Below are 11,431 nucleotides of genomic sequence, written 5' to 3' on the forward strand. Positions count from 1 at the left end.
AACTGCACCATCTTACACCCCAGGCAGTACAGAGTTTTTTCTCTTCATTTGGCTGGAATACTGTAAGTGCAGGTGAGAAGATAACACCTAACAAAGGGTAACAAAAAGCTCTGCAGTGCACGTTTGCAGTGAAGGCAGAAAGCTATGCTCCCTGCAGCTGCCTGGGAAGCGCAGATGTACATATAGACTCTAACTTTGGGAAGCATGTCTTTAGTTTTTATGCATTTTTTTAATAATAAAACATGTACTGTGTCTGAGTCCCAGCCTCTTATCTGTGGCAGGGTTTGTGGTGATGCTCACTTACAGGGTGGGGTCTTAGTGACTCTGTTAGCCCCAGCAGAAAGACCTTTCTCCCTTCACCAAACGTCACAAGCACAATTAAGCTACTTCTTGGAGGCAGAGAACGTTTGGCTTCCCCAGACTGCAGTTACTCTGCATTGCTCCAACCTTGAGACTTTGAAGGCTGAAATCTGATGGGCACAGGCCAGTGATTCCACAAAGAGACAGGTACCGCTGTGTGGGAGCCTGAGGAGAAGCCCTTACTGGCATGTCCTGCATCCTACCTGGGAGTGCAAAACCTCTGCATCAATTCCCCCCTGAGAACTGTTGCCTGCACCCATCCAACGTCTGGCAGTGCTGTCTCTAGGGAAGAGAGGTTTGGAGGCGGTGGGTAAAATTCAGCTGCTGAGTCAAATGTTCCAAGCGCAACATAAAAGAGCCCCTGGATTTCCAGCTCGCAGAGAAGAAAAGGTGTACCTCACGCTTTTATTCTTCATCAGCAAACAGCACGTTGCACGCCCTCTGCCTGCCAGCTCACACAGAGAGGAAGAGTGATGGTAAGCGGTACGAGCACTCACACCCCCCGCTCCCCCGCATCTGCAATGCAGGAAAAATGACTTCCGAAGCACAAAGCGGCTGATTTAGTTAATATTTTAAGGTTCCATTGCCCAGTGATGTCCCTTGGATCTGTTTCAAATGATGATTTAATCCTTTCGCACACGAGCCTGGTCAGACCAGGTACAAATGAGGTTGTGTTGTGGGTGGGAGAAGTGGCACCAGAAGAAGAGCTAGTGAGAAAAGAGGGAGGGAAGGAGATTTTAAAATGGGGACAGATGGGACGAGCTGTGAAGACGGCAAACAAGGGATTGGGAAAGCAGAAATGGGGAATTTTATATATGAAATCCAGAACGGAGAAAGCATTGACCCGGGCAGGGGTCTGAGGTGGGGGCTGGCTCTGTGTTTTGGTTAAGGATGAGGTGCTCTGGTCTGGCCCCAGTACCCTGCAGTCTGTTTGTTGCTCCTGAATCGTGAAGAGGCTGTACACAGCTGGCCTGGCTCTGCATCTACTTGGTGACAGCACTGTGACCCTGACCCCAGGGAAGCTTTAGCCTAACTTCTGATTTAGGCACCAGTCTGGCACACTGGGTTCCTAACTAAACCAAACATTTCCCCCACGACCACTTCTTTTTTTTTTTTTCCCCCACTGCCCCGGGGAGAACAGTGCAGTCCCTCCCATCCTCCCACGCAGCAGCTCTTGCCCCATCCTCTGTGGTGGGACAGCCGAGGGGCACTGCGTGAATCTGCTGAAGCGACCTCTATCCCACACTGGTAAGCCTGACCACACTCCTCCATCCACACCTCCCCGAGGATGGAACAGGGTCTCCTTTCTAACGTAGGCTCAAGGCACTTGGGGCAGTTACCGGCTCAGTCATGAGACAGCGTGACCCCGCGATGCTTCACAAGGGCACGGCAGAAGCTCGCAGCACCGTCTGTGTCACATTAGGGGTAGTTCATGCAGGAGGAGAGATGCCCCAGTCAGCTCCACGGGCAGGGCTCTAGACCATGGGCTGGGCTGGCAGCTCAGACTGCGGATATGGGGATGCTCCAGCCCGATGCGATACCTGCCCGGTGTGGGGAATAGCGAGCTCAGGGCTGGCAGCTCGGCAGGCACCTGCAGCGTGTGGATGTACCTCGGAGCCTATGCACACTGAACCTGGGACCTGCCACCTTCCTTCTTGACCTGTGTTTTGAGGCAAGTTTTGCTGTCTTGACTCACTAAAAACCCTCCCTGAAGTCAAATGCCATTAATTTTGAGTAAAAGTTAGAGCCTGGCTGACCAGAGAAAGGAACAATATTTGCACACACATATTTTCCTGATCCATGTCCTGTTTTGCTGGCAGTATTCATTTTCCCCTAGTGCTCAGCCAGCCACCAGGTTTTGCAAATTCCTGTATTTTTCACCAGGGATTTCTGTGAGGCACCTTTATATACAGTCCTAATTTTATACTGATTTGTTACTTAACACCAATTATGGTCCCTTAAAATAGCAAGTTGTTCTATGAACGCTCGGAGCAGAGGAAGCCTGGTCTCCTGTGGCTTTGCATCCCACAGGTGGTTGCAAGCACCGGGTGAAGCTTGCCCCTAGTTAAGGTACTTACAAGAGCTTTTCCCATGGTGGAGCCTCTGAAGTCACTGAATTTCCATCTGTGGTGAAGGTACCGATGTGGCACTAATAGGGTCTGCCACACACAGCCTGTTTTCAGAAAACTTGTAGTAACTTAATTACCCTGCAGACCTCAATCTTGCCATCGCATTTGCCTGAAATGAAGCAGTGGATTCAAAAGCTATTAGGGCCAACACGTGCAGCTGGTGATCAGAAAGCCTGGTTACCATGGGAAACCCAGCTAAAAATCAATTACTTAGTCCAAGAACAGAAAAGACTGACGGACATGGGTTTTGATTGCATTTGCTCTGTCATATAAAAGGAACTAAGCGTCAGTATGAGTCAGACCTCAGTCACTGCACCGAGGTCCAGTGACAAAACAAAGATGATCAACTCCTCGCTTACTAATTACTCCGTAGATCCTCCAGCTCAATGCACACCAAGCCAATTCATTCCTAAATGCGAGTAGGCTGGGGAAACGGCACATCTTTTGGTCGGGTCGACAATAGGACCGAAATGAGGAGCTGGGTGTTTCGGCAGCGTGGTCGCTGGCTCCCACCAAGCCCAGCTTTCCAGCCGGGTGCTCCGATGAGCCACCAGTCGCAGCTTGGAAAGTATCTAAACAGCTTTTGTTTCCTCCAGTTTCTTTTCACTGGCTTAAAATAGAACTGAAAGAAACATTTGACCTCAGGAAGTGGATAGCACTAGTTGATTTAATATTTGTTGAGTTCAGTAGGGATTTAATGGGACTGGACTAGTTTCCAGAAAAGTCTTTGTAGGAGCTGGCTCTTGCCAGTCTGTGGTGTGAGGAAGCAGGAATTCCAGAACAGGAAAGAGGGTTTGCAGGCATAAATGATCTAATTGGGAATATAAGATATTGCACTATATGGTGATAAACACGTTGCCAGTAAAGGTGACAAAATGGGGGAGCTGAGAGAAACGGTGGGACATGGGTAAGAAGCACGCGCCGTACACTGCAGCATGGCAATTAGTGCAGCATGGCAATTCAGAAGGTGGCTGCTTTCTTAGTTAATGTATAAGACAATGATCCTGGCTGCTACCCTGTCATTATCTGAGCTGCGTGGGAGACTGCTGCTGCCTCTTTACTTCTGCTCCGCCAATGAATGCCTCTGCAACAGCCGCTTTGCTTGCACGGCGCGGGTGTTAGCTGGAGCAGAGAGCCCTTTGGCCACTCACTGCTGCCCCTCCTTGTTTCTTCTCATTAAATTACCTTAAAAGAAGCTAAAACAACCCAAGGTTCACATTGCTAGATGATGTAGAGCAGCACGCCTCCACTAACATCAGGTGAGGTTCAGACCTAATTAATACATTTCCTGGTAATATTTGTCTACATTATCCCTCCTCTCGCACAAAGATACACAAAGAGAAGCAGGAGCAGAAATATTTTGCAGGCTTGTGCCTGAGCTTTAACAGCCCTTCAGTGCCCATGGACCTTGTACCCGAGCTGCAGGGTGTGAGGGCAATGGAAGATGTAGACTCGGGGGTTACACAGGGCATCCAGACTGTGCCCCGGAATGAAGCAGACACTTAACTGTTTCCAGAAACCCTGATACTAAAAAATCCTGTGCCAAATCCCGACTTCAAGGCTTGGCTTTTTCTCAGCAGACAGCTAGGGCAGTTCAAGACCCATCTCCCCAGTATTTGTTTGCTCCCCCTCTGCTGGGACTGGGGATCCCGGCAGCCGGGGCCTGCCCTGCCAGCGCTGCTGAAGGTAGGGAAGACGGCAGAGGATGCACAGAGAAGTATGAAGCACAGGCACATGTTTCTACCAGTACTGCTGTGGGGGTGGAAATCTCCGGCAGAGCAAACAGCCGGTGACTTCTCACACTCCCTCCCCCCCAGTCTGATTCACTCCAGCTTGTCTGCCAACACTCCCGATTACGCCAAGGCACTTCCATTGAAGCTGATGCACTGGGCTGTACCTGAGGCAACGATTGGGCTCACTATGTGAAATATTTCCCATATTTTCCACCTATTGATGAAATCTCTCTGGGTCACCGCTGAAATTGCTCGGGGCTGCTGCCCTGCCAGCGGGCCAACATTTTCTGCAGACATCATCAGGCAAGGATCCAAATGAGAGGAGCTGAACCTATTTATAGCAGAAAATAACATGGCTCGGTATTTCTCCTTTTTCTCTCTTTAATATAGTCCGGGAAATATCGCCAGTCTGCCGAGCTCTGTCAAGCTGTAGGTAGGGGGCTGCAGTGCTGTAACTGAAGGCAACAGTTGGCCCACGGGGACTTTATTTGGGGGTTTATGCTCTCACATTCAGCCATTGTTGTCTCAGTGGAGCACACCTTATCCCAGAGGCCTCCTGCGCCATGGGCCTGACTCACCCATTGCTGATACTGGTGTAAATCAGTGAGAAAGGCACCAAGATCATTGAAGGTCAGTTCCCTGGCAAGAAAACAGCACAACTGAGAGAAGGACGTGGTCTGTAATCTGGAAATGCACCCAGCCTGCCTTTATACCATGCCCTGACCTCCGCTGGGTAAAGAGGAGTTGCTGGGATGCCATTGGTTTTCCTCCTCATGCCTGTTCAGCCGCGGAAGCGTTATTTAGCACCGCTGAGCCCTGATGCTGATCCCGCAGCGGGGGCAATGCACAGCAGTTCACGGAAGTCCAGGGGATGATGCCGTCACAAGGCTGGCAAGAGTTCAACATCGTGCTTTACAGCTTGCCTGTTCCTAGACTAATTTCTATTGGCATCAGAAATCTGTGAATGTAGAAAATCTGCACTTGCCGTCATTCCAGGAAGGCTCTAAACTTTCACGAGAAAAAAATAATGGATTTATTTTCTCAGTAAACATCTTACAAATGGTCTGGGCGACAGAGCATCACTGACAGTGAGCTTGGCAAATAAAGAAAAAAAATGTTCTTAGCTCAACATTAATGCAAGTGTGGGAAAAATCCTAAAGAAGACAAGGCTTTCTGTGGTCTGTCTTCCTATGCATTTGTGGGGTGAGGTGTATCTCTGTCTCCCCCACAACTCTCTTTTCCTGGACCTGCTATCACAGGTGGAAGCAAGGCACTGCCTTGTTTTCAGCAGGTGCGGTGGAAGGGCACAACGTACCTTTCCCTCGGTTCAGATGAACCCACAGACAACGGCGACTGCCTGGTTTCTTCCCACTTGAGCTTTTTCTTGTAGGGAGGATGCTGGAAACGGGAGCTGAGCTGGCTGTGCAGGCGTTGGTGGGATCCCTCCTGAGGTGCGCAGAAAAGCCCCAGGGCAGCCTGAAGTGGGCAAGGTTTTACCCTGAGGGTGTTGGGGATCAAATTCATTTTTGGCCCCAGGTCTGGCTGCAGAAGGCTGGCCAGGGAGCCCGCATTGACTGCTTCAGTGGAGAGCCGTCAAAGCTCAGAGGGGGCAGTGGTGGGAAAATGTGCCCGTGGGGATATTTTCTCCTCTGCAGTGTGATGTTTGTGTCTCAGAAACCCCGGGCTCCTCTCCTGCAGCAGGAATCAGAGCTGCTCTAGGGACTTGGCTGAGGGCAGACTTTGCCCTGGTCTTTAAAATCCCTCACATTTCATTGTTTACATTCCCCAGAAGTGCACCCATAAAGGTGGTTGAACATGGGCCCTTCAGAAAGCTGAAGACATTCACTTAACGACCTGCAGGTCTGTGGGAGAAACCCTTCACCATTTACCAGAAGGTCCTGTTTCCCCCACAGCTCTCCTTCCAGCCTGCCCTCCTGCCTGCCCAGCCCCAAAATCCTATTTTGCATCCTGCAAATGCAAATTCAATACCTCCCCTCGGCCACACTCTCCTTCATGTCCCTCTCCTGACCAGGGTAGAGAGCCACTTGTCCTGCCTGGCTCGGGGCAGCCTCAGCACCAACAGCAGCCCCTGAGCCCCAGCGGCATTTCCACCCACAAGCACGCTGTGCGTGCCTGTCTGGATCCTTCACCTTGCTGACCAATTCAAGACCTTTGCCACCATCCCACTGAACCATCCTGGGAGCCCAAGGGGGCAGGCATGCTCCCCCGGCTGGCCTGGGTGATCTAGTCTTCTTAGCAGTCTTGCTGGTGAACAGCGAAGAGTAATCCTGCTTATGTTTCTTAATATATATTTAAACGTGATTCAGCTGTCGAGAGGGAGTAGCAGATTGCTGAGAGAGAGAAAATTCTGGTCTCTGGCTCCACACAGTCTGAGAGTTGGGAGATTTTCTTGGCCAGACTTTTTCTTCTGCTCAGTTACACCTATTGACTCCTGCAAAACTACAGGAAGCAACTGAAACGAGAGTGCGGCCTCAAACTAGTAATTCTGGCTTTGCATTGACCTTCCGCGTGCAAAACCTGATGAGATTTCTGGATGTACAGTTGGTGAGCTCCCCTGTGAAGCCAACAGTGAAACAGGCTTGGGAGAGATGCAGAAACGCCTTCGACAAGTGCCAGCTCCCAGTTTGTGCAGAGTTGGCTGCATGTTCGCTCCCTAGGATGCTTCTGCAGTTTTGTGATGTGGTTATGCTGTTTATCGGCAGCATCTATGGAGAAAGAGCTTTGCGTATTTGATGGCTGCCTTGCCTGTGCCATTTTGTAATTTCTCTGGATGCATTTCAGTAAAATACATAACATGCGAAGACTGGCTTTAACTGGAAACCTTAGCGTGTCCTTGCTTTGGGTAAGGATGCTGCTTTCCTAGCGGATGTCCTGACACCTGTCCCTCCTCACCACGCATGGGGGACTTTTGGCTGAAGCCCCGCTGGGAGATGGGCCATGGGAATGCACCTACGGCTCACAGGCTGCCCGAGGGCCACTGGTTCCCAGGCCGGGAGAGAAGCTGGACTGAAGCAACTATTCCTGCCCCAAATGGGTACAGCACAAGCGGCAGGTTGCGAGCGCCAGCTGTTTTGCCCTGTGAGTACGCTCTGGCTGCACTACTCACTGATGCAGCCATGGCTTTCGAGCAAGTTTCCTTGCCTCAGGCGAGATGCTGAGGGCTGGTGCTCTGCTGCCGGGTGTCTGAGCTATCTCTGGGTTACGTGCCTGCCTCAGGAGCTTGATTTTTCCTTTGCATCAGCCTCTGAGGTAGGACATGGGTGGCAGCTGAGCAGGCGGATGCCTAGGCCAGTGAGTTCCTTTGGGTGGCAAGATTGCCCCTCCTGCTGCTTAGCTCTGCCAGGGCAGCGCTGCTGAGGCTGGGAGACAGGGGAGGGGAGAGGGTGTCCCCACACACACGGGGGACGGCTGATGCCTTGGGCTCCCCCCACCTGCTGTTGGCCACTCACTCACCCTTAGGGAGGGCAAAAATTTTGCAAACATGCAGGAGCCTCTAGATAGCCCTCAATGGTCTGAAGATGGTTTCCAACCCATCCAGCAAACCTGGTGCCCCCACTGCTTCCCTTCTGAGCGGTGCCCCAGCCCCTGGTGCCTGCCCCTTCCCTTTCCCCTTCTCCTCTCTCTCCCTTTTCCTTCCTCCCTGTTACCCGTGGGGGAGGCCGCCAGCTTTGGGGAAGGGCCAAAGCCTTGGCCCCAGCATGCCAGCGGGTGGCAGCCTGGGCTGTGGGGGAACCTTGCAGGAGGGACAATCTGTGCCTGCTTCACGTCCCTTTGCACTGGTGTGAGACAGGATGGAGAGGCTGCAGAGCAAGGATACAGTCTGTCTTTTAGCGCCATTTAGATCTTTAAGATCATTTGTGGCTCTCAAAGGCTGCTTTAAATGACGATATTGCAGCACGAGCACTACTGGGCTTCACATATCTGAGAAATCATCAGCACTTCCAGCTTACAAGGAAATAATTCTGGGAGCCAGCCAGCGGCTTTGGCGCTTACGGGAAGGTCAGCCGGGAGCACCGAAATCAGGTGCCTCAAAACCACAGCTGCTTTCACACCGGTGCTGACAGATGAGTGTAAAGGGGTTCTGCAGCTGGTGCTTTCTGCTGGGGTTCTCTAGGGCAGCTCCCTGCTCGTTTGGACCAAGAGCAACCAGCGTTTGGGTCCCCAAAAACCCCAGGCCGGGCTGGGGGAGCAGGCACAGTGCCTGCCCACCTCCCGGGAACCAGCCTCCCTCCGCAGTGTATTTCAGGAAAGGTTTATCCCCACCCCCCGCCCCCGTTTATTAAAAGGTCTCGGATTTATGTGGTTTCGATAATGATCTGCCCCTGGGGAGTTACTCCCGCATCCTCCTTCCTGGCAGCTTTGGTGGGAGGAAGGTTTAACCCCTCGCTCCCAGAATGTCCCGGTTTGTCGCCCATTGCAGCAGGGAAGGGGCAGCACAGGGTGGGTTTTAGCTGAACGGGCAGGGAAAGGTTTGTTGTGCTGCAAGGCCTTCAAAAGGGGAAAAGGAAAGAAAAAGACCGGGCTCGGCAAGGCTTATCGCAGCAGAGGAGCCAAAGCTCTGGCAAATGAAGCAGCTGGGGGAAACGGTGAGGCTGGAAGAGCAGCGCTGGGCTGTTTGCTGTTCCCTGAGGGAGCGATGATCTCGAGCCAGATCCCAAAGGTAGCTCGTGCCCGCTAGGAACTGGCCCACAGCAAGAAAGCCAAGTCCCAGCTTCTCACCACAGATGCATCCCCAGGAGGTTTCTGCCTTAAATAAACACCGTGCCAGAAGGGAACTGCAGAGACGCGGAGCAGCCAGCAGCTCGCCTGCTTTGGGTGCTGCGGCACGTCTCTTCTCTGTAGAAAGAGAGGCTGAGGGGCTGGAGTGCAGTTCTGTCTCTGCCCAGCCTTCTTCGGGCTGGGGAGGGCAACATGGGAATTCAGAGGTCATGACTGTCCCCAGTCCCTGTGGAGGAAAGCTGGGATAGGATGACCCCCGCGCAGAAGAGGACTTGGCCATCTCGCCCATACTCAGAGGCGCAGGCTCTGACATGTGTGTCCAGAGACGGAGGGGTGTCTTCACCACCACCGACCGGTCAGGAAGATGTTAGAATGAAGGAAGGCTACCAGGGCAAGCAGTCCAGAGACCTCGAGTGAGCAGCTGGTGGGCTTTATTACATTGGTGAAACTAAAGCAAGAATAAAGCTAGGGGCAGGCCGTCTACTTTGCCTGCTGTTCTTCCTTGCAGAATGACATAAGAAAAATCTGGACAGGCTTTTCTCCTAACCTCACCCCCCAAGTCCCAGCGGCCGATCCCTGCCCTCAAGCTTTGGAGAGAAGAGCCTTTCTTGCTCGACAATGACGCTGCTACCTTTGCAGCTCTGGTGACAGGTATTAAGGGAAGGTTCAGGCTGAAAGCGTGACGATGATGCACAACAGCAGCAGCTCTGAGTGTAACCAAGACAACTGATCTTTTTTAAAACTTTGCCCGATAAAAACAACATTAGGGAACTCTCAGAAAGCGGCCACCATCAGTGACCCCTTTCCATGCATTCAGATAAGAAAGTCCTTATTTGGGATGCAAAATTGACACTAGAAAGCTACTAAATGCCAGCTTCACAATTATCTCAGCAATCTTTATCTGGCTCCCATGTGCGTAATGCTGATTTCATGAAAAATTCACACTTTATTTTCTTCATATGATCCTGACTCATTCGGTGCCCAGGAAGTTGCATCCTTAGTTCTGACATTTTTGCAGACTTTGAATGATTGATTACAGCATTTAAATAACATACTTCAAACATAAGGGTGGTGGTTGTTGTTAAATGTAATTATTGTTGTTTAAATGTAATTATTTTTACATTATGACTAATTATAAATGGATATTATTAATGGGAGAACAAAATTTGTTTATCGGGGTTTGAATTCTGCAGTCACCAGGAATAAACACACCAGGTAATGAGTTTGGCAATAAAATGCCAGCCTTAGGCATAGACCAGATTTAGCACCGCCCTTTCTCTTTGTATCACACTTCCTTCCTCCCACGAGTTCAGCCCACTCAAAACCTGTATAATTTCTTCCTAGAAAAGGATGTGCCTGTTTCTGCTCAGTTTTCATAAGCATATGCCTTTATTTCCTAAATATGTTCCTCAGCAGGAACTCTCCTAATGGATTTACGGACCCATTTTATCACCCTTACCGGGATGGGTGGGAATGGAAGAGTGGAAGGAGCTGGGGTTTGATTTCGAGTGAAGGGGAGTCCCACGGTGAGCCGCCTGCCGACGGGAGCAGAGAGAAGTGGGATAATGAGGGAGTGGGAGCCTCTGGGTGAGCCGATGATGTGGAAAAGCAGCGCGGTCCCAGGCAGAACAGGTACTGCTCTTGCCCCAGTTTCCCCTTTTAAAGGTTGTATTCAGAAAGGGAAGCGTTGGGAAGAGTAGGAATATTCTTTTTCTCACTTATTTAAGCTCCCTGAATCTCTGGTGAACTCTAGCTTCCCAATGCTCAGCTTTCAAACAAAAACAACAAAAAACCGATTAGCCAACAAACAGGAGATTGTTCGTAGGTGAAAAAAAAAAAAAAAAAAAAGCAGAGGGAATGAGCAGCAAAGAATTTTTCTGCAAAACCTCACCACCTCATTTGGGCATCTCTGCTTCAAATTACATGCACATTTTCAAAATTGAGATTGCTGAATCTGACTTGCATAGGAACTCTCCCAGCAGAGCAGCCGTGAGATCTGCCTCTCTCACACAAAGGATGGGGTTTTGCATTAAGAGACCAAACCAACACTTTTTTTTTTTTTTTTTTAAGCTGTATCCCACTGTTGGCTCATTTCTCTGATATTCACGAACACGACCAGGTTTCCTTCAAAACTGCTCCAGTCAAAAGCGTCTTTTTCCCTCGAGAAATAAATATCAATGACCTACTTCCCCTGTATGCGGTTTCCTTCATTTCTCCAGAGCCCCCGGCATCTTTGATTGCCTTTCCATCGTTTCCCTGTTCTCTCCTGGGTTTGCAGCCTCATTACGTTCAACGTCAAACGGTAAATTTCATTTGCGTGAGGGTAACTCAAACACACCTTGCAGCTGGGAACGGGGCACCGCGTCCCTTACAGCAGCAGGAGTTTCAAAGAAGCCGGTCGAAACTTGGCTGTCCCTCGATCTGCTCCAAAAAAGAGCGGGAACGCCAAAAAGACAGGACCTAAACCCA

This window comes from Numenius arquata, chromosome 6, assembly GCF_964106895.1.
Source record: "Numenius arquata chromosome 6, bNumArq3.hap1.1, whole genome shotgun sequence".
Classification (NCBI taxonomy): domain Eukaryota; kingdom Metazoa; phylum Chordata; class Aves; order Charadriiformes; family Scolopacidae; genus Numenius; species Numenius arquata.